The following is a 23943-nucleotide window of genomic DNA, read 5'->3' as shown; positions in this document are numbered from 1 at the left end:
AAAAAAAAAAAAAAAAAGAGTGAAAAAAATCTATTTCATTCTCCTTAAAATCTTCCATGCCCAGGACCTAGATTTCCTTTTGGGTCTTGTTATGTATTGAATTATGTCTTCTGAATATATGTATTGAAATTTTAGCCCCAATACCTGTGGATACCCCTACTTGTCTGTCAGTTTATTGTACTGTGGTGCCTTGCATGTTGCTGTGAGGCTGGCAGCCATGCCTCCAGTATTTCAAGTATCAACAGGGTCACTTATGGTGGATAGGTCTCAGCACAGCTTCCAGACTAAGACAGACTCTGAAGAAAGAAAGGGCCATCCACTTCTCAAGGAATTGGCCAGTTAAAGCCTTATGAATAGCAGTGAAACACTGTCTGATATATTACTGGAAAACTTTGAATAGTCCTGAAACATCATCTGATATAGTACCAAAAGATAAGCCCCTCACTTTGGAAGGCACTCAAAATAAGAATGCTTTCTCCCCAAAGTAGAATCAACCTTAATGATGTAGATGGAGTAAAGCTTTCAGGACCTCCATTTACTGATAGAACATGACTCAAAATAGGAGGAAACAGCTATAACCACCTGTTAATAACTGGAACATAAAACTCACTGATGTTGAGTCGATTGTGACTCAGAGTGTCCCCTCCTTTGGTTTCCAAGGAAGTATCACTGCAGAAATAGATTGCCCAACCTTCCTTCTGAGGAGTGGCTGGTGGATTTGAACTGCCAGTCTCCTGGTTAGCAGTCAAGTGCCTTAGGCACTATACCACCAGAGCTCCCAGCTGTAACATGGAATGTGGAATGTACAAATTATGAATGCAGGAAAATTAGAACTTATGAAAAATGAAACAGAATGCATAAAAACTGATATCCTAGGCATTTGTGAGCTGAATTGGACTTTTTTTTGGCCATTTTGAATCAGACAACCATATGACCTACTATGCTGGGAATAGCAAATTGAAGAGGAATGGAATCACATTCATCATCACACACACACACAAAAAAAAATGTTTCAAGATCTATTCTGAAGTATAGTGCTGTCAGTGATTGGATAATATCCATATGCCTGCAAGGAAGACCAGTTACTTCTACTATTATTCAAAATTATGAACCAAACCACCAAAGCCAAAGATGAGGAAATTGAAAATTTTAGCAACTTCTACATTCTGAAATTGAACAAACATCCAATCAAGTTGTATTGATTATTACTGGAAATTGGAATGTGAAAGTTGGAAACAAAAGAAGAATCACTCATAGTAGGAAAATAAGGCTTTGGTGATAGAAATGATGCTGGATCTCAGATGATAGAATCTTGCAAGACCAATGACTTATTAATTGCAAATACCTATTTTCAACAACATAAACAGTGAGTATTCATGTGGATTTTGTCATATGGTATACACAGGGATTAGATTGACTACGTCTGTGGAAAGAGGCAATGGAGAAGCTCAATAACTTCAGCCAAAACAAGTCCAGAAGCTGATTGTGGAACGGACCAGCAGTTTCTCATATGCAAGTTCAAGTTGAAGCTGAAGACAATTAAAACAAATCTATGAGAGCCAAAATATTACCTTGATTGCATCCCACCTGAATTTAGAGACCATCTGGAGAATAGATTTGACACATTGAACACCAATGACTGAAAACCAGATGAATTGTGGGCTGACATCAAGAATATCACACATGAAGAAAGCAAAAGGTCATTTAAAAGACAGGAAAGGAAGAAAAGACCAAAATGGATGTCAGAAGAGACTCTGAAACTTGTCCTTGAGTGGAGAGTAGCTAAAGACATGGAAGAAATGACAAGGCAAAAGAACTGAATAGAAGATTTCAAAGAGCAGCTAGAGAAGGCAAAGTCAATTATTGTAATGAAATGCACAAAGACCTGGAGTAAGAAAGCCAAAAGGGTAGAACATATTTAGCAGTTCTCAAACTGAAAGAACTGAAGAAAAAAAAACTCAAGCCTTGAGTTGCAATATTGAAAGATTCTATGGGCAAAATATTGAATGATGCAGGAAACATCAAAAGAAGATGGAAGGAATACACACTCACTTTATGGAAAAGAATTGGTTTATCTATTTCAAGAGGTGGCATATGATCAAGAACCAATGGTACTGACAGAAGAAGTCAAAACTGCTCTGAAGGAATTGGGGAAAAACAAGGCTCCAGGAACTGACAGAATTTCCACTGAGATGTTTCAACACACTGATGCTGTGCTGGAAGCACTTAATCATCATGCCAAGAAATTTGGAAAACAGCCACCTGGCCAACTGATTGGAAGAGATCCATATTTGTACCCATTGCAAAGAAACATGATCCAACAGAATGTGGAAATTATCAAACAATATCATTAATATCTCATGCAAGTAAAATTTTGCTGATGATAGTTCAAGAACAGTTGCAGCAGTATGTTGACTGGAACTTTCAGAAATGCAAGCTGGATTCAGAAGAGGATGTGGAACAAGAGATATCACTGCTGAAGTCAGATGGATCTTGGCTGAAAGTAAAGAATACCAGAAAAATGTTTACCTGTGATTTATGGACTATGTAAAAGCATTCAACTTTGTGGATCATAACAAATTATGGATAGCATTGGGAAGACTGGGAATTCCAGAACATTTAATTGTTTTCATGAGGATCCTGTACATGGACCAGGAGGCTGTCGTTTGAACAGAACTAGGGGATACTACATTTTTTAAAATCAGGAAGGGAGTGTGTCAGGGTTGTCTTGTCACCATACTTATTCCATCTGTATGCTGAGCAAATAATCAAAAACCTGGACTATATGAAGAAGAACGTGGCATCAGTATTGGAGGAAGACTCACTAACAACTTGTGATACATAGACAACACAACCTTGCTTGATGAAAGTGAAGATGATTTGAAGTACTTACTGATGAAGATTAAAGACTGCAGTGTTCAGTATGGACAACTCTGACTCATGGCGTCTTATGAACAGCAGAACTAAACATTTCCCAGTCCTTCAACATTCTCATTAATCTTTGTCTTATTCTGTATTCTCTGCTGAATCTTGTAGACCATGAATGACCTTTCTGGTATTTGAAATATCGATGGCACAGCTTCCAGTGTCATAGCAATATGCACATCATCACTGTATGGCAAACTGACAGATCAGTGGTGGGCACAAATGTTTATAGAAGCTCTATTTATAATAATAATAAAATGGAAACAATTCAGATTTTCTTCAATGAGTAAATGGATAAATGAACTGTGGTGCATCCATGAATTATCAATATGTACAACAGAATAAAGCTCAGACATTATGGTGAATGAGCAATGATTATCTCAACAGTTATATGTCAATTTATATGCCATTAAGTAAAAGTTAAAATGATGGTGAAAGAAAACAGATCTGTGGTTGCCAGAGAGGTGATGAGGGAGGTGACTATAAAGGGATAGTTTGAGAGAGTTTTGGGCTGGGAACTGTTCTGTATCCTGGTTGTCATGGCAGTCACACTATGTGGTAAAATTCATAGACTCTGCACCAAAAATTCAGTACTCAGTAGCTTCATTCTAACCAAAATTGGCAAATCTTGAAATAGAACAGAGAAATTTCATCCAGAACTTTCTAGGGCTTGATTGACTACAGTTTGCCAGACTTTCCTTTGATGTTAAAACCACAGTATACATGTTCATAGACTGATAGATCCAAAACTAAATGATCTTCTCACTGACATATATATCTCTTTTCTGCATGATGAGTGACTGGAGGACAATAGAAAGAATACTGCCCAGTGGAGAAAGCAGGGCTGGGATCCAGTCTGTCCAGAAACACTTTTAAACTGAATCTCCACACTTCCCTATCTGCAACATGGATAAAATAATTCCTAGTTGTGAGGATAAGGTGGAAAAATGTATGTGTGTGTGTTTTCTAATGTGTGGTACAATGTAAAGTGGATGCAGTTCATCCCATAACCCAGTATCCCATAACCACTCATCTCTCAATCAACCTCCTCCCTCAACTCCTCAGACCAGACGTGGACAGGCAGTTCTCCACCTATGTAACTTATGGCCTGTCCCATCAAGGATGCCCTTACTACCCATGGTAATCTGATAGCATCATATAGAAATGTTGGTTCATGCCTGGGGAACACCACTTGGGCTTAATTAATGAGGCTGCCAGGGTCTTTAGGGCATAGCCTACACTGATGCATGTTTCTTCCCAGCACCAGATAATTATCTATATTTTCCTTTTTGAGGAAGGGAGGAGGAGGAGGAAGTGAGCTTAGTAAAAACACTGACTCACTTACTTTAATAAATTATAATGAAAAGCAAAATAAACATGACCCTACTCGTAAAACGTGAATCTGATTCTGAGAGTGCTCCACAAAAGAAAAGACAACAAAGAAATAAGAATGTGGTTGTTTTTTCCTTGGGTCAGCCAGTGGACTGGGAGAAAAGCAATAACCATGTGTTTAAAGGCACTTGTGCTAGTGTATTAAAAAAAAAAAAAAATCCAAGTTAGCCTATGACAAATGCCATAGAGCCTTGATATTTTCATTACCCAAAAAGCTCATACAAATTATGAAAACCAACAAGCTCTCTATAAGCTGTCTGAGAGAGACAGACACAGATAATTCACCAAGGAAGAAAAAAAATTAGGGAAGGTATATTTGAGAAAAATCTTCAACCTCCTTTGTAATTAAAGGGAGGAAAATTAAAATAATGAGATAGATTCCATTGCCTATCAAATTACCAAAAAATTGTAAAATAGAGTATCTGATGCAGGTATAAATCAGGGAAATTCACATGATGCTGGTAAAAGTATAAATTGGTATAGCTATTGAAAAGTAATTTGGCAATATGTATTAAGAACAGTAAAAGATATCCATACTTTTAAACTGCTGTCCATATATCGTAACTAGTAATTCACTTCAACACATCTGATCAAAGGAAAAACTCTTAAAATATTAAAAGTAAGATGGAAAAAAGGACCCTATAGAAAAACAATTGTACACAATGTTATTCATCACGGTATGTTAGAAATAATATCCCTAGACTATTTTGCATTTATACTTAAAAAAGAGTTTTAAATACTTTGAAGAGAAATTTAATAATATATTGTTGGATTACAAAAGCAACATGTAGAGTTATTTTAGGAGCTCTGGTAGCATAGTGCCTAAGGCATTTGACTGCTAACCAGAAGGCTGGAGGTTAAAACCCACCAACCACTCCTCGAAAGGAAGATGGGGCAATCTACTTCCATGGTGATACTGCGTCGGAAACCCAAGGACGGGTTGCTATGAGTTGGGTCCAACTCGACAGCACATAACAACAACAACAACAGAGTTATTTTACATATCAAAACTTTCATTATACAAACAAAACCTTACATGGATAAAGACTGGAAGATGGTAGAACAAAATTATGACAATCATAATTACATTTTAATATTTGGCTATTTTTAATATTTTATATATCTTACTTGGTGGCATTTCTAATTTTTTAATGGAAATATATTTTTAATGGGAAAAATAAAGGATGCTTAAAGATGAGCTCAGAGTTTCCTAATGACCCATTACTCATCTGTCATTCATAGAAGTATCTTCATCTTTCTTGAGCCTATTTAGATTGTCAACCCACATGGCCTCCAGGTAATGAGTTCCTTAAGTTTGTTACTACTGTCCACAGGACTATGTCCTTTACTCCCAAATTTGCTTTTATAAAATTCTAATGAAGTTAGTGGTAGCATAGTGCCTAAGGGACTTGACTGCTAACCAGTAGGCTGGCGGTTCAAACCCACCAGCCACTCACTCCTCGGAAGGAAGATGGGGCAATCTACTTCCATAGTGGTACTGCCTCGGAAACCCGAGGAGGGATTGCTATGAGTCGGGTCTGACTCCACGGCACATAACAACAACAACAACAATAAACTTAGTATTTCAGTGTTAATTGAATTAAACATTATCCATCATTACAAGTTCCTTGAAATTTTTATAAATTGTTAGCTGTTGCTAAGACAGCTCTTATTCATAGTGACCCCATGCACAACAGAACACAATCCTGTGCCACCTCCATGATCAGTTGTGGACTGAACTTTTGTTATCTTGATTTTCATTCCTTGATTTTTGGAAGCAGATAGGATATCTCTTCCCAATTTAAATAGCTATTTGACAACATCAAAGAAAGCCAAACATGCTCATCCCCTGTCTAGGAATATTCCAGAGAAACTCACACAGGGAGACAGGCACAAGGATCTATCAGGTCTGTTAACACCTAGCTCAGGTTTGGGACTTTAGCATGTTTGTAGGGAAGGATTTTTTGGAGAGGAGCAAAGTGAAAATTCAAGGAAGGAGACAATTGCTAGAGTAAGGCTCATGAAGAGGTGGCATAAGTTGGCGGCCCAGCACAGGGGGAGGGTTAGCCTTGTACAGGCAACAAAACACTTTGATTCTGGACCAAGTAGGGAGGATGAGTCAAAATTTACCTGAGTGTGGAGACGGGCTTGTAGTTTGGGATTGTGGAATTTTGTAGGCTGATAATGACTTCTCTTTCTCCAATGGAAAAAAATATACTGCTGGAACAGGGTTGGAGAAGGTAGAGAAGTGGAGAACAGAAATTTGGCTTGGGTTATTGAAGAGGATAAGAACATTTCTCATATCTATTAAAACCATTGAAAAATATTGAGAAGGTGGCTCTCTAAGGATGAATAGTTTCCTCAGAACCCCTCATGGACCCTGTGCCAGTGGAGGCCATAGTTGACCCTGGTGCCCTAGACACAGCTATGCCAATCTCTTCCAGCTCCAATGCAGGAACAGAGGAAATAATGGGCTCCGAATCACCAAATGAGACACTAAATTGTCTCAAAGATGCTGCAATTAGAGATAATGTGTAGTAAGTGAGAGATTAAATGCCTAAAATTGTGTACAAACAGGTATTTTGTAATTTGCTTTGAATTTGATCCTAAAGGATTTGTAAAATTCATTCAAAATATTTTCTGTAAGGAAACACCATTCAGTTGGAAAGTTCTCTCATGGAACACTTGAATTTTGCTGCCTCCATGAATACCACTCTAATTCTGTACTGTACTTCATAATAAACTTGGCAAACATGCCCGAGTGTGTCCTGTGTCCAATGGTGAGAAATACTGTATCCAGTACAGTCATATCCATCTACGTACCAATGGCTTGGCTGAAATTTTGCACACACCACCTTTCTTAACTTCTCACAGTCTAGCTCCCAGCCATGCCACACTACTAAAACCATTGCCTTCTTTTCTGAAAAACCAATGCTACTTTTGTCTTTCTGGCCTCTTTCTCTTCAGCCTTTCTGTAGCATTTAGCAATGCATCCTCTCTTCTGAAACCTACTTCTTCTTTGACTAGTCAGTCCCCAAATTAGCCTTGCTCTCCCTGACCCTTCCACTCTCTTTCCTCTCTCCTGACTTACTTCCCTTTCTCTTCCTTGCCCTCTCCAGCAGTCCACTGTGGGAACTGTCTTCCTCAGATATTGACAGCTGAGTCTGACTGTGCTGCATATGCTATTCTGGAACCAGTTCACAAGATGCCAGCTACTTACTGGGAGTTTCCTTAATCCTATCACCTCCTTTCATATTTGCCCTTTGCTCCTCTGGCTCTGTCATCAGATCCTATCTTGTCTTTCAAGAATTAGGATGAATTTATGGCCATTGCAGGCACTGAAATTGGTTTGATCCTCATTTATTTAATCTTTCACTTTCTCTTCCAGTTCCTTATTTGGAAGTTGCTAGGGAGTGCCATAGGAATGAAGATGGTCTGCAGAGGGCTAGGACGACATGGCTTTCAAATGGCCACTGTGATCTTTGGGTTTACAGTTCCCAGTCCATGTCCCCATGAGACCTGTAATTCCTGTAATCAGGTTCTAGATAGCTCCAGATCATTTCTTCTTTTTAATTCCCTTATGACGTAAGCTAGTTTAAGTATGTGCTGGTCCTTTGCAACCAGAATTTCCCAAATAAATCTCCTTTGGTTTCATTACTTTATTTAAATGAAGGTATTAAGCAGTAGATTTAACTAATTCTAAAGCTGTTGGGGGGGAGCTCTGGTAGCATAGTGGCTAAGACACTTGCCTGCTAACCAGACGGCTGGCGGTTCAAACCCACCAGCCACTCCTCGGAAGGAAGGTTGGGCAATCCTACTTCCGTAGTGATACTGCCTCGGAAACCCAAGGAGGGGTCGCTATGAGTCGGGGCCGACTCGACGGCACATAACAACAACAACAACAACAACAGCCATTACTAGTGAAGACTTCCAGGAGTTCCAGGGCAGTGAGATCCCAAAGAAGGAGCCCCAATATCTCTTGACAAGAAACTCAGTAGGACAGTGGGAGAAAACACCTTGTGGGATAGAAAAGCAAAGAACCAAAACGGTTGCCATTAAGTCAATTCCTACTCATGATGACCCCATGTGTTACAGAGTAGACCTGCTTTATAGGGTTTTCTTGACTAAAACTTTACATGAGGCAATCTCTAGGCCTTTCATCCACAGCATCACAAGATGTGCTCAAACCACCAACCTTTCAGTTAATAGTTGAGTGCAAATTGTTTATACCACTCCAGGACTTGTGAGACAGAAAACCAAACCAAACCATACCAAAGTCACTGCCATCGAATTGGATCTGACTCATAGCGACCCCTCCTTGGGTTTCTGAGGCAGTATCACTACGGAAGTAGATTGCCCAACCTTCCTTCTGAGGAGACAGAAGGGAGACTGAAAGATTCTGATGATTCAGGGCTTGGGCAGGCCCATCGTATTTGTATTTACTTAAGATAAGAGGCACCAAAGAAATGTATTATTGCACTGCCCCCATTTGGGAGGTAAGAGAGACCAAAAGAAGTTAGGTAACCTATACAAAATCACAAAACTCATCAGTGCTGGAGCTGTAATCCAACTTGAGTTAAAGTCAGTAAGAACTGAAGCAATTGAGAAATATAGTTATTTTGCTGAAGAAATGAAGACAGAGCTCATGAACTGTGGGTCAGTGAACTAGAACCAAGTCCTGGGAAGGAGAAACTGGGGATCTACATGGGAAGATTTGAAAGCATGGACTGAAACTTTACATTGCAGCAGGACCCACAATAGCCAAAAGGTGAAAATAACACAGGTGTCGATTAATGGAAAAATTAATAAACAAAATGTGATATAACCATTCAATGAAATATTATTCAGCCAAAAAGAGAAATGAAGTTTTGATACTTATTATCACATGGAGGAAACTTTAAAACTTTATTCTGACTGAAATTAGTCAGACACAGAAGGACATTGCTTTATTTTACATGTTAAAATAAGCAGACTTGGCACACAACATATGCAAAACTTAATTCAAAATGGACCAACAACCTAAATGTAACAACTGAAAATATAAGTCTTAGAACAAAGCATAGGGGTAATGCTTCAGGACCTAGTTTTTTTTTTTTTTTTTTTTTTTTTATTAGGATTTGGGTGAAGATTTACAGAGTAAATTCACTTTTCATACAGCAGTTCACATATACTTTGTCTCATGTCATTGACCAAAATTTACAATGCAGCAGCTCCCCTCCCACTTCCTCCCCATAGTTACCTCCTCCCAGTGTCCATCCCTTCATACTCTTCGAGAGGCCCATTGTCTGCCAACCCTGTATATGATCTTGGATACACTCTCCATTTAGACATACATAATTGTTTAGCTTGTTCACCCATCTATCCATCCCTATACCCATGTTTGCTTTCATTGACAACTCAGTATTGTATTTACAAAGGGGTTCATATTTGTTGTTTGTACTGCCCATGTAACTCTCTCTGTCTTTCTCATCCTCAATACTGCCATATTGGTCACTCACATTTGGTACATTGCCCTTCTCTTCACCCAAATCAATATTTATCTCTATCTATCTAACCAGGACCTAGTTTTTAACAATGAGTTCTTAGATATGACGCCAAGAGTATGACAAACAAAAGACAAAATAGATAAATTGTACTTCATCAAAATAAAAAACTTGTTCGCATCAAAGGAGTTTATAAACAAAGTGAAGATACAATCTATACAATGGAATCATATCTGTTAAGGGCTTAGTCTCCATATTATATAAAAATTTCTACTTAGCTAAAAAGACAATCAAAAAACTGAGCAACAGACTTGAATAGATGAAAGAAAATATACAAAGGACCAATAAGCAGTCATTAGTCGTTGTTGTTGTTGTTATGTGCTGTCGAGTCAGACCTGACTCATAGTGACCCCTCCTTGGGTTTCCAAGGCAGTATCACTACGGAAGTAGATTGCCCAACCTTCCTTCTGAAGAGTGGCTGGTGGGTTTGAACCTCCAGCCATCTGGTAACCAGTAAAGTGCCTTAGGCACTATGCTACAAAAGCTAGGGAAATACAAATCAAAACAACAAATAGATACCACTTCACCCCCACTTGGATGAGTATTGTCAGAAAACAAGTGTTGTCTAGGATTTGAAGAAATTAGAACCCTCATCCATTGCTGCTGGGATTATAAAATGGTGCAGCTGTTGTAAAAAACAGTTTAGCCGTTACTCAAAAAGTTAAACATACAGTTATTATATGGCCCAGCAATTTCATTCCTAGGTTTAAACCCAAAAGATTTAAAAACATGGATTGAAGCTTTACACAAAAGGTGAAAACAACACAAGTGCCTGTTAACAGAAAAATGAATAAACAAAATGTGATATATCCATTCAAAAAAATATTATTCACCCAAAAAGAGAAATGAAGTGTGGATACTTATTATCACATGGAGGAAACTTTAAAACTTTATTCAGAGTGAAATTAAACACAGAAGGACAAATATTGTATGATCTCACTTATATGTAATATCTAGAATAGATAAATTCATAAGACTAAAATTAACTGGTGGTTAACAGGGTGCAGGAGCAAGGAAAGGTGAAAGAATGACTGATTGCTTAGAAGCAGCAGCTTCTATTAAGGGTGATGAAAAAAATTGAAATAGTTGTACAACATGGTGAACATAATTAACATTATTAAATTGCATGCATAAAATGGTTAAAATGCTTTTATTGCATATATTTTACCAAAACTTTTTTAAAGTGGACTTGAAGAATTGTGGAACCAAAAAAAAAACCCTCTCCGCCCCTCCACCTCAACCCATTTGAAACACGTTGGTGTCGAGTCAATTGTGACTCATTACAATCTTACAGGACAGAGTTGAACAGTTAGTTCCATAGAGTTTCCAGGCTGTAATCTGTATGGAAGCAGATTGCCACATCTTTCTTCAGAGGAGTGGCTAGTGGCTTCCTACTACAGATCTTTCAATTAGCTGCTGAGTGCTTGATCACTGTGCCACCTCAAACAACACTGCAAAAACAGAAGCCAAAACTTAGCCTTCAAAAATGCTGTGTACTCCTTCCCTCTGCAGTGGGTTTTCCAAGTTGGTATTGGTGTGTCTGATGAGGTACACAGATTGTGCTTTTACGTTATTCTTGCATGACCCCTTCCTCTGGGGGAAGAGGGGTCAGGGGAGGTCCTGACTTTAGGGGTCTTGTGAATCTCTCTGGATGCCTGAAAAGATACCTAGGAGAGATCAGAAGGCTAGTATTTGCACAGGGAGATAGCTCAGAGGGCAGAAATGCATAGGGAAGAGGGACACAGGAAAAGGTAATCACAGGGAGGAAGTAGGAAAAGAGCTGTTACATTATGGGGATTGATGTCATGAAACAAAATCTGTATGAACTGTTGTATGGAAAATGAAATTTCTCTGCAAACTTTCACCCAAATCAACATAAAAATAATTAAGTAAGCCTGGGGAACAAATGTCCATTCTTGAGATCTGGGAGTGGGCATGACAGAGACTTAAAAAGCTATCCCTCACTTCCCATTCTGACAGCCTCCCGGTTTCAAGACAACTCCCCACATCGGGACCTTGTGGCACTCTGGGTGCAAGGCTCTCTTTGACCTTTGGCTCTATGATGTCCTGTTTAATTAAATCACTGCCTGTGGGCTGGAACCGTGAGGGACCTGCCCTCACTGCTCAATGCTGGGCCTCCTAATTAAAACAGCCTTCTGAGAGTCATAAGAAAAGCTCACAACCTTTGATGTAGTGAGGTCACTCCATCAGACAGTGTTGAGCCTAGTTCCTGCTGGGTGCATGTGAAGCCATTGATCTGATGTCCCTGCCTTCATTCCCAGGGCACAATGCTTCCCCTCCTGCCAGCGTTCTGTGGCAAAAGCTTACATAAGTTTCCATTCTTGAATTGTGCACCCCCTTCTGCTGCCCTTCAGTAATCACTACCAAATGTCTTCAAAATGATGAAAGGGCTGGTGGAAATTGACCAGACCCTCTCTTGTATCCTGAGCCATAAATGTGACAACAGGGAGACAGTAAGATGAAAAAGCAATCAATTTTGAGTCTTGTGTGGGGCAGAGAGAGGCTCTAGGTCTCAGTAGCAAAGCCATCTGTTGGCTAGCTGCTTGGATTTTAATCCAAAGCAGCTAATTCAGCTGGTCAGAAGTGCCCCACAGGTAAGATCCAGCACCACTCAGTAGAATAAGATCCCTGGTTGGTTTGGAGTGGCTGCAGGCATGCTCTGTCACTAAATGCAGCATCTTATCATGAACACAGTTCAGAGTTTTTTGTCCCAGAGTCATGCTCAGACTGGCAGGAATACCTCACAGAGCCACACTGAAGTCAGATTGAATTGGATTGAAGGGGCTGTCCTTGCAAAAATAAAAAAAATAAAAAAATAGATAAATAAATAAATAAAGCACATGCAAGCTAAATGACTACTGTTTCCCTCTGTTGCCTATGCCTGGACAATGTTACTCTCTTGTGCTAAGCCTCTCTCAAATATCACTCAGGGATCTGTCCCATGGGACTCATGAATGAGTCATTCATTCTCCTTGATGTATTTAGTGTGTTCATACTATGTACCAGACACTCCTAGTTGCTTGGAGAACATTTGTGAGCAAAAATAAGACAAGAATCTCTGCCCCTGTGGGTCTACATTGCTGGTGGAGGAAGAAACCAATAATTATAAACACTATAAATAAATAAGCTGGCGGTTCAAACCCACCAGCCACTCCTTGGAAGGAAGATGGGGCAATCTGCTTCCATAGTGATACTGCCTCAGAAACCCAAGGACAGGGTCGCTATGAGTCGGATCCTACTCGATGGCACACACCAACAACAACAACAAACAAATAAATGATGTACTGTCATAGAAGGTAAGAATTACTATGGACAAGTTTGCTGGTCCAATAGAGCCTGGTGGAACCACTGAGACTATGACCCCTAGCTGCTCTTCAGGTCTGGAATTGAACCCACACCTGTGGCTTCCAGCCAAATAAAAGACAGATATAGGAGCTGAACATTTACCTGAGGTAGATACACTCCTTGTAGAGAACAATCATGGGAGAAAGAAGGGCTGCTTATGCACAGAGAGATAGCTCAGGGGCAGGAGTGCATGGAGGGATGAACACAGGGAAGAGGTAACTATCAGGAGGAAATGGGAGGGGAGCTGTTGCATTGTGGTAAATTGTGGTCAATGTCATGAGACAAAGTGTATGTGAACTGCTGTATGGAAAGTGAATTTGCTCTGTAAATTTTCACCCAAATCACAATTAAAAAAAATAAAAAAGAATTACTATGGAAAAACTGAAAAATAGAGTAAAGGGTGAGGTCTGACCCAAGCCATGTTCTTTTCAATTGCCTAATTTACATGTGAAAGTTGCATAATGATAAAAGAAGACAGAAGAACTGAAGCATTTGAACTGTGGTGTTTTTGAAGAACATTGAATATACTGTGAACTGCCAGAAGAATAACCAAGTCAGTCTTAGGAGAAATACAACCAGAATGCACCTTAGAAGTGAGAACAGTGAAACACTGTGTGTTAGACTGGGTTCTCTAGAGAAACAAAAAACAGCAAAGCTTATGTATATATATAAAGAGAGAGAAAAATTTATCTTAGGAAAATGGCTCACAAACGTATAGAAGCCTGCAAGTCCAAAGTCCGTGGAGCAAACATCAGGCTGGAGGCTTTTCCTAGCTTCTGCAACCACAGGGGCTGAGAAGCTCAAGGCTGGCAGGCAGTACACCAGCTGTTGACTCCAATGAATGATGAATCCATGATCTCTAGGCCAAATGGTGGATTGCTCACTCACAGACAGTTGTAGGCAGCACAACAGAATCCCAATCCAGAAAAGATTGTCTCTCTTCCCAGGATGTCCCTGGATATCCTGAAAGCAGGCCACTCCTCTAGGGAAACTCCCCTTGAACAGATTGGCCACTCAGAACACAGTCATCCAATCCCATCATGGGAACAACCACACAGAACTGGGGTCCAGCCGAGTTGACACACAGCTCCAACTATCACACATTTGGCTCATTTATTTTGGACACATCATGAGGAAAGACCAATTGCTAGAAAAGTGGGTGTTTGGTGTTGTAGAAAGTCAATAAAAACAAAAGGAAATCCCCAGTGACGTGCTTTAACAATGGAGTAGGTCACACTTTAACAATGGAGTAGGTCACACTTCACTCTGTTATACCTAAGATTGACATGAATCAGAGCTTACTCTATGACAACTATAGCAGCAACAACAGAGGATGAGGAAGGGGAAGGCAAGTTATTAAACAAGATGGTTGAGGCAGGCCTGATGGAGAGAGAAAAGCTTAAGCAAAGACTTGAGGACACAAAAGAGTGGGTGAGGCTGGTGTTTGGGGAGACAGGTGGAAGCAGATAGGCCATTTGTGCAAAGATCCATGGGCCTGGTAAGACCGAGGAAAAATGCAGGGGCCAGTGTTGCTGAACCTTATGTGCAAAGGGAGTTTAGAGAGGGTAGGGGGTTAGAGCAAGGAGAGGAGAAGGTCAGAGAGGAGTAGGGGGAGTTGAGGTAGAAAGTTGGGCTTTTACTCTGAATACTACCAGAAACCCACTCTGTCTGAGCAGAGGAATAATGTGGATTGTTGTAGGCTTTATAAGGATATCCAGAGCTATGATTGGCAACAATAGGGGCAGGGGCAGAAGTAGTAGACTCCTGAGGAGGTTGCAGAAATCATTCATGTAAGAGCTTGTGGTTTTGGACAGTGGAGGCAATAGTATGAAATTATAGGACTCTGGATGACTTCTGAAGGTGAGGCCCACTGCATTTCTTAAAGTGTTGAACAATTATTATAAAAAAAAAAAAAACAGCCAGAGACTTCCAGTAAGATGACAGAATAGACAGACAAGCTACACAGACACTCTTCAACAAAGAAAAGAGAAACCAATTGACACAGATACAGAAGATAATCCTGGACCTCTGAGCTTTGAAAGGAAGGATACGGAAGTGGATTAAATACCAACTAATAGAAGAACCTGTATGAAAACTGTGAATAAGGAGACAAATGGAGCTGTGGACTGTTTGGCTACCCTAATAGCATGGCCAGTTTGAATTTTTACATGTGGTGTTAGGATTTGGGCAGTAATCTAAAAATAGGCCCTGTTTGCCAAGGGCTGCATGGACAACTAAAATGGTGGTGGATCACTGGAAAGGAAAACAGCAGATAAGGAGATAAATTGAGCTGCGGATCTTCAGCTGTCATGAGAGCGCAGCCATTTTATTTATTTATTTTTATTTTAAGAGCTTGTTTTACATTCATTGTTATTATGCATAAATTTAGTTTAATTCCCCATTTACCATGTCCAACTCTAGCCCAGTCTCCTCCCCTCCCTACCCTGTAACCCTTCCCCTGTGCCCCTCATATTTATGCACTTCTGTTTGTCCTGTTGTAGTTTTTGTTATGTGCCGTTGAGTCAGACCCGACTCATAGCGACCCCTCCTTGGGTTTCTGAGGTGGTATCACTATGGAAGTAGATTGCCCAACCTTCCTTCCGAGGAGCGGCTGGTGGGTTTGAACCACCAGGCCTCTGGTTAGCAGTCAAGTGCCTTAGGCACTAAGCTACCAGAACTCCTACATTTCCTCAATTTGAATGTTGGTCCTCTGGTGTCCCGTGGTCTACTGCTTTAAGGGATGTATTACCATAAAGTATGTGGGTGCATCATCCTGGGTTGAGTGGTCTGTGTGTAAATCTTGTTAACTGTTGGGCTGAGAGCCAGTTCCTGGGGGTGTGCTTTATTCTGGGTGCAGAATGTATTCCAGGGCCATTGGGGGTATATTCCAGGGCTATTGGGGGTATCACCAGATATCATCTGACCAGTAATTCTGGTCATTATTGAGTTTTTGGATTTTGTTGCATGTTTTCCCTCCCACTCTATCCAGGATCTCCAGGTTTGATCCTTTCCTGAGTGGTTGGCATTGGTAGCCAGGCACCATCTAGTTCTTCTGGTCTCAGGGAGCCATCATGTCTTATGGCTGATTGCTTCCAAATGCCCTTGTTTTTTGTTTTTTGCATTCTTCTTTGCTTCCAATGCTAGGAGACCATTAGCTGCATCTTATATAGCCTCTTGAAAGCTTTTATGACCCCAGTCACTGCTCACCAATGTAGCACAAAAGTGGAGCAAGGCTTTTATGTATTTTGTTGTGCCAATTGAGTCTGGTGTCCCCAAGCACTATGGTCCTGAAATGGTAGATCTATTGGATCTCTCTCCCATAGTGTCTGGTTTTCTGTGAGGAATTACTCTGTGTCTGTCTTCTATTGTTTCTGTAAGGAATGCGGTTATTTTGTATCACTGGTGTCTGTGAAAGATTAGCCTCAGCTGAATCTATCCTTGGTCTAGAGTATACTCCTGTTCACTGACCCCCATCTGATCCTCTCAAGTGTTTATGTGTTTATCTGTAGCCTGGTGTTTGGTGTTAATGGCGATGCAGTATTGTGGACACATTGCTTGGTATTAGCATCTGTCGTCTATCTCTTATGTGCACAATCCGGTGTCCTCCCATTTCCTAATGTCATCATGGTGGTCACAGATCCTTCTCATATATCCCTCCACCTACCCACATCAGCATGGGGCCCCGCCTAGCCCAAAATTAATCACCTGGTAACCTACTAAGTGATTTCCCTTTCCCAAGCAAACCCTTCTTTGTCTTTTTACAGTAACGGGCTCATACAGTACTTGTCTTTCTGCTATTTACTATGTCACCCAGCATCATGTCCTCCAGGTTCATCCACTTTGTGACATGATTTGCATATCCCTCATTGTTCTTTAATGTAGCACAGTATTCCATTGTGTGCATGTACCATAATTTCGTTATCCACTCGTCCATTGATGGGCATTTAGGTTGTTTCCATCTCTTTGTTATAGTGAATCGTGCTGCAATGAACATAGGTGTACATATGTCTGTTCATGTGCTATCTCTCACCTCTTTAGGATTTATTCCTAGTAATGGAATTGCTGGGTCAAATGGTACTTCTATTTTTAGTTTTTTAAGGAAATGCCATACTGTTTGCCACAATGGTCGTACCATTTTACAATCGTACCAGCAGTGCACAAGAGCTCCAATCTCTCCACAACCTCACCAGCATTTGTTATTTTCTGACCTGTTGAACTTTGCTATTATTGCTGAGGTGAGATGACACCTCATTGTTGCTTTGATTGCATCTCTCTAATGATTAATGATCGCAAGCAATTTTTCATGTGTTGGTTGGCTGCCTGTATATCTTCTTTGGTGAAGTGTCTGTTCAAGTCTTTTGCCCATTTGTGTACTAGGTTATTTGTCTTTTTGGTGTTAAGGTGTTGAAGTTTTCTATAGATTTTGGAGATAAGTCCTTTGTCAGATATGTCGTACGCAAATATTTTCTCCCAATCTGTAGGTTCTCTTTTCACCGTTTTGACAAAGTCTTTCGATGCACATAGGAATTTAATTTTTAAAAGGTCACAGTTATCTAGTTTCTCTTCTATCGATTGCACATTCTGGGTTATTATTGATAGTCTATTTATGCCATAAATTAAGGCTCCCATATTTGCCCCTATTTTATCTTTGATGAATTTTATAGTTCTGGGTTTTACATGTAAGTCTTTGATCCAGTTTGAGTTTGTTTTTGTGTATGGGGTGAGGTATGGGTCTTGTTTCATTTTTCTGCAGGTGGATATCCAATTTTGCCAGCACCATTTGTTCAAGAGTCTATCTCTTCCCCATTCAGTGGCTTTTGGGCCTTTGTCAAAGATCAGTTGTCCATAGATGGATGGGTCTATATCTGGACTTTTGATTCTGTTCTATTGGTCTATCTGTCTATCATTGTACCAACACCATTGCTGTTTTGACTAATGTGGCTGTATAGTATTTCTTAATATCTGGAAGTGTGAGACCTCCCACTTTGTTTTTCTCCTTGAGAAGTGGTCTTCTTATCCTTGGTCTCTTTCCTTTCCATATGAAATTAGTAATTAGTTTTTCCATGTCCTTAAAATATTTTGTTGAAATCTGGATCGGAATTGTATTAAATATGTAGATTGCTTTAGGTAGTATTGCCATTTTGAATATTTACAAGCTATGTGAACAATTTGGATATTTAAAGGAACAGCAACCTAATCCTAGTGACCTAAGAATAGACTCTGCTTGTGAAGGACAGCATGGGTAACCACACTGGAGAATGATGACTGGAAAGGTGCAATACTTCTCTTTTTACTTTTAGACCCAATTCTCTCTCAGTAATCAGAGGCGCAGCCATCCCCCACTTATGGTACCCACTTCTGGACTGGTAGGAATTCCACCACAATCTGTGTGCTCTGATGGAGCCTGGGTGCCCTGCCCCAGCACCCACAGATTTGTTGTTTTGTTTGTTTCTAAATTCTTTTTTTTTTCTTCCTTTTAATTTTTATTCTTTCTTTTTCTCTTCCAGGTTCTAGAGTTTTGTGGTGTTTTTTTTTTTTTTGTTTGTTTGTTTTGTTTTGTTTTGTTTTTAACTCTCTTCCCTTTTCCTGGATCACATCTTCTTTTTCTTTTGGTTCTTCCCATCACTTATTTTTCTTTTTGTAGTTTTCTCGTTTTCTTCCTTTATTATTCTTTTACTGTTGCATTTTTCTCTTATTCCCTGCCCCCCCCAAATACTGTGAGTTTTATTTTCTCTTTTTCTATTTATATTTCTTTGTCTTTTAAAAGCATTTCTTTAAATATTAATATTTCTTATTTATTGCCTGTCCTTCCTTTTTATTTATTTATTTATTTATTTTTTGACAATTGTTCCTGTGTGTTTGTGAAGTTTGTGCTTTTTGTCCTATTGTTTTTACTTTTTTAGTGGTTTTTGTATTGTTGTTTTTGTCTAACTGAGTGAGAGATGGCAATCATGCCCATATGAACCAACTATACCCAACTATACCTGCAGCTCCACCTACTCAGTGAGAGTTACCACTTCCTTCTGCACCAACTGGCCAATGATACACAACAGCCAATATGAGTCCAACTCACCTTAACTTCTCTCCACAAACAGCTAACTGGGATCTATGCACTCACTCTCACTTTCTATCACATCTACCACCTAACTGCTGCCAATGAGCAAATAGAGGAGCACAGTGCCCTCCTTACTCAGATTTATTTAAAAAAAAAAAAAAAAAAAGAAAGAAAGAAATGTAAAGAAAAGAAATTCTTGGGTGAGTCACACCAACATTGTTGTTGTTGTTATGTGCTGTTGAGTCAGATCAACTCACAGTGACCCCTCTTTTTGTTTCTGAGGCAGTATCACTACAGAAGTAGATTGCCCAATCTTCCTTCTGAGGAGTGGCTGGTGGGTTTGAACTGCCATGCTTCTAATTAGCAGTCAAGTGCCTGAGGCACTACACTACCAAAGCTGCTCACACCAACATACAATCACCAATTAAATATAAATACAAAAATGTCACAATGTCTCAGAGACAACAGAACATCACAGTCCACACGAAGAAGCAAGATAAGGTAGTACAAACATGGGATTAGGATACAGACCAAGAAAACATCTCTGTGGCAGAAGCAGCATTGGAACTCCCTGGTAAGGAATTCAAAAGAATTCTATTTAGTTATCTTCAAAGGCTTGAGAGACAGATCAAAGAAAACACTGACAAAATTAAGGACAACACAGGCAAACCCTTAGAACAATTTAAGAAAACAATCTACAACAAAATGACAAAATAAATGAATAATTAGAAATGATACAAAATCTACAGATAGAAATCCAGAAGATTAATACTAAAATTTCAGAAAGCAGTAACAGATCAAATGGACAAATGAGTAGAATTGAATCAATGGAAGAAAGAATTAGTGAGATTGAAGACAAATATCTCAATAGTACTTTGATAAGGGATCAATCAGAAAAAAAGATCAAAACAAAATGAAGAAACCCCAAGATTCTTGTGGGATATCATCAAGAGGAATAACTTCCATGTAATTGGAATTCCAGAACAGGATGAGACAGATAAAACCACAGGGAAATTGTCAAAGATTTGTTGGAAGAGAATTTCCCTGATATGATGAAAGACAAGAATATATCCATTCAAGAAGTTCCATGAACCCCAAGAAGATAGATCCCAAAAGAAAATCACCAAGACATATCATCATCAAACTCACCAAAGCCAAAGACAGAGAAAGAATCCTGAAAGTAGCACAGGAAAAATAAAAAGTTACCTACAAAGGGCATCCAATAAGACTAAGCTCTGATTTCTTGGTAGAAACCATGCAGGCAAGAAGGCAATGGAAAGGTATATATAAAACCCTGAAAGAAAATAATTTCTAACCAAGAATTATATACTCAGCAAAATATTTCCTCAAATATGATGGTGAAATAAGGATATTTCCAGATAAACAGAAATTAAGGGAATTTGTTAAAACCAGACTGACCTTACAAGAAATGCTACAGGGAGCCCTTTGGACAGAGAACTAACAACAGCAACCAACCAAAAATTAATACACATGATGACATAACCCAGAAACCAACCCAGTTATGGACATATCCAAAGTAAAATAAACTTACAATACTGTAAACAGGGAACAAGAGATATCAATTGAAAAACAAGGACAACTAAAAACCAAAAAGAAGGAAAATATAGTGTAGTTGCAGAACTTCTGAATGGTGGGGAACTCAAAACGATTGCAAGATAGAATGGACTGTTCTAAACATGGGAAGACAATTATAAATTATAGTGTAACCTCAAAGAAAAATAATAAACCTTCACATCAAAATTAAAAAGAGGACAAGCATAAATATTTAGCAAATACTAAAATAATAGCAATGAAGGAGATCACAACATGATTCATAAGTAAAATGAACTCAGAACAGAAAATTATACCGAACGATGAAATCAGCAACATCATGAAAAAAACACATAATGAAATGACAGAAACAGATTGCGGTGAATTGCTTGATGTGGCCCTTCTAGCCATTGTCCTCCATTCTGTGATGTATTGTAAATTCCATTATCCATGCCTGTTTGGGGTGGTGTGGTAGTTAAGGTCAGGTATCAACTTGGCTGGGCAGCTGGTAGTAGTCGTTCCCTATAATGATGGGCAATCGGCTCTGTGATGGGATTTGCCTTGAGCTTCTGATTGTTAAAGCCATCCACTCAGGTTATTTCTGTTGGGGCAACACAGATGGAATGTATCTTGAGTCCTGCCTTGCTGGAGGATATAATTCAAATCATCACCCTTAGCTTCCATGAGCATATATCTACGAATCTCCTGGGAAGATTTGCCCTCCTCTTGCTCTGGTTTTGTGTCTTGGCTCATCCTCATCTCACCCCTGGATTTGGGACAGCAGCTGTCATCTGATCTGTTGATCAAGGTTCATCAAACCTGGAGAATTGGACGGATCCTCCAGACCTACTCACAGGCCCGGGACTTGCCAGCCTGCCAGCCTCTACCACTACTACATGAGACCAATCCTTCCCTTGGGTGTCTGTGAGTTTTGTGAGGCATTACAGCGAAATACAGAACCCTAAGACAGGGGAAATTACTGGGCGGGGGAGTTAATGTCTGAAATGATGGAGTGGTATGGTAGTTTGGACATTTGGGACATCCTTAACCTCCGCCTCATGGGGACCGGCCTCATGCTGATCTTTCTGAGAGAAATTGTTCAAGCACAGATTCATACCAGTCAATAATTACAATCCAATAATAAAAAAAAAATGAGCAGAAAACATGAATAGACACTTCACCAAAGATATTCAGGTGGCCAAGAAACACATGAAGAAATGTTCATGATCATTAGCCTTTAGAGAAATGCAAATTAGAGCTACAATGAGATACCATCTCACTCCACTACTAATTGCAAAGTTCAATAAGACAGAAAATGACAAATGCTGGCTAGGATGTGGAGAGACTGGGACTCTCGTACACAGCTGGTGGGATACAACCAAAGTGATACAGCCACTGTGGAAATAAGTATGGCAATTTTTAAGAAGCTGGATATAGAAATACCATTTGATCCAGCAATCCCATTACTAGGTATATATCCTAAAGAAGTCAAAGCCAGGACAAGAACAGATATACACACACCCATGTTCATCGCAGCACTATTCATAATAGTAAAGAGATGGAAATAACCTAAATGCCTATCAATAGAAGAATGGATAACCAAACTATGGTACATACACAATGGAATACTATGCAACTCTAAAAAATTAAAGTAGAATCTGCAAAACACTGCGTAATGTGGATGAACTTGGAGAACATTATGCTGAGTAAAATAAGTCAATCACAGAAGGACAAATATTGTATCAGTTCACTATTGTGAAAACTCAAGGAAAGATTTATATATGGAAGGAAACTTTCTTTGTTGGTTACCAGGGATGGGAGGGGAGAAAAGGGAACACAGCTAGATAGGTAGAGACAAGTACTGATTTTGGTGAAGAGAATGGCAATGTACCAAATGTGCATGATCAACACAGTGGCACTGAGGAAGAGGAAGACACAGAAAGGTACCAAGGAGGTACAGAAAACAAAGATAATCCCCTTTACTTATACAATACCGCATTGTTAGTGATAACAAACATTAATCTATGGGTAAATAGATGGGTAGACAGGCTGAATGATCAGATATACCTAGGCAAAAGAGAATATACCCATGACTGTATATATGGTTGGCAGATGATATTTCTACATATGTATTTGTAGTGCTGCATTGTTGTTGTTGTTGTTGTGTTCTGTCCAGTTGGACTCAACTCATAGTGACCCCTCCTTGGGTTTCCAAGTCAGTATCACTATGGAAGTAGATTGCCCAAACTTCCTTCTGAGGAGTGGCTGGTGGGTTTGAACTGCCAGTCTTCTGGTTAGCAGTCAAGTGCCTTAGGCACTACATTACCAGAGCTCCCTTATGATCCACCAATTCCGCACCTAGGTATATACCCAATAGATCTAATGAAAAAGACATGAAAAGGTATATGCACATTCATTGCCGCATTATTCACTATAGATAAAAATGGAAACAATCTAAGTGCTCATCAATGGATGAATGAATAAACAAAATATAATATATACATACAATGGAATACTACACAACCATATAGAATAATGCTGAATCCTTGAAACATAATGTGGATGAATCTGGAGGACATTATGCTGAAATATGTCAGTCACAAAAGGACAAATATTGTATGATTTAAGAAGATAAGAAAATAATTACAGAGATCAATGCTCATTGGTGGTTACCAGGGATGGGCATGGAGGAGAGAGGGGGAAGCACTCTTGAGATAGTAGAAATTATTATTTTTGGTGAAGGGAAAGGTAGCATTGAATGTGGTGAAGTTCATACAGCTTGACCAAGGTAGTTGATGTCACTAAAAAATGAACAAAAGAAAAGTATGTTTTTTTATAAAGAATATGAAAAATATGGCTTTGCAGTGCTGTAAGAATGTCTGCTAAAGAGGCAAGCAGGCCACATCTTCCAACTCCTCTCACAACACAAGAGGAAGACAGAATCACCATCAGTAGCCCAAGGCCTATCCCTGTGAGGCCAGACATGTCATGTCCTTCCAACCCTGACACCAACCATTCCTCCCTCAGCATCCACCACCTCTCTGCTGCATTTGATAATTCACTGCAGTGGCCACACAGTACTCACAGATTATGGTGTTTATTAGGGAAGCA

This window comes from Orycteropus afer, unplaced genomic scaffold (assembly GCF_000298275.1).
Source record: "Orycteropus afer afer isolate SDZICR_OR568_19922 unplaced genomic scaffold, OryAfe1.0 scaffold00121, whole genome shotgun sequence".
Taxonomy (NCBI): domain Eukaryota; kingdom Metazoa; phylum Chordata; class Mammalia; order Tubulidentata; family Orycteropodidae; genus Orycteropus; species Orycteropus afer.
The sequence above is the reverse complement of the archived record's forward strand: the minus strand, read 5'-3'. Positions refer to the sequence as shown.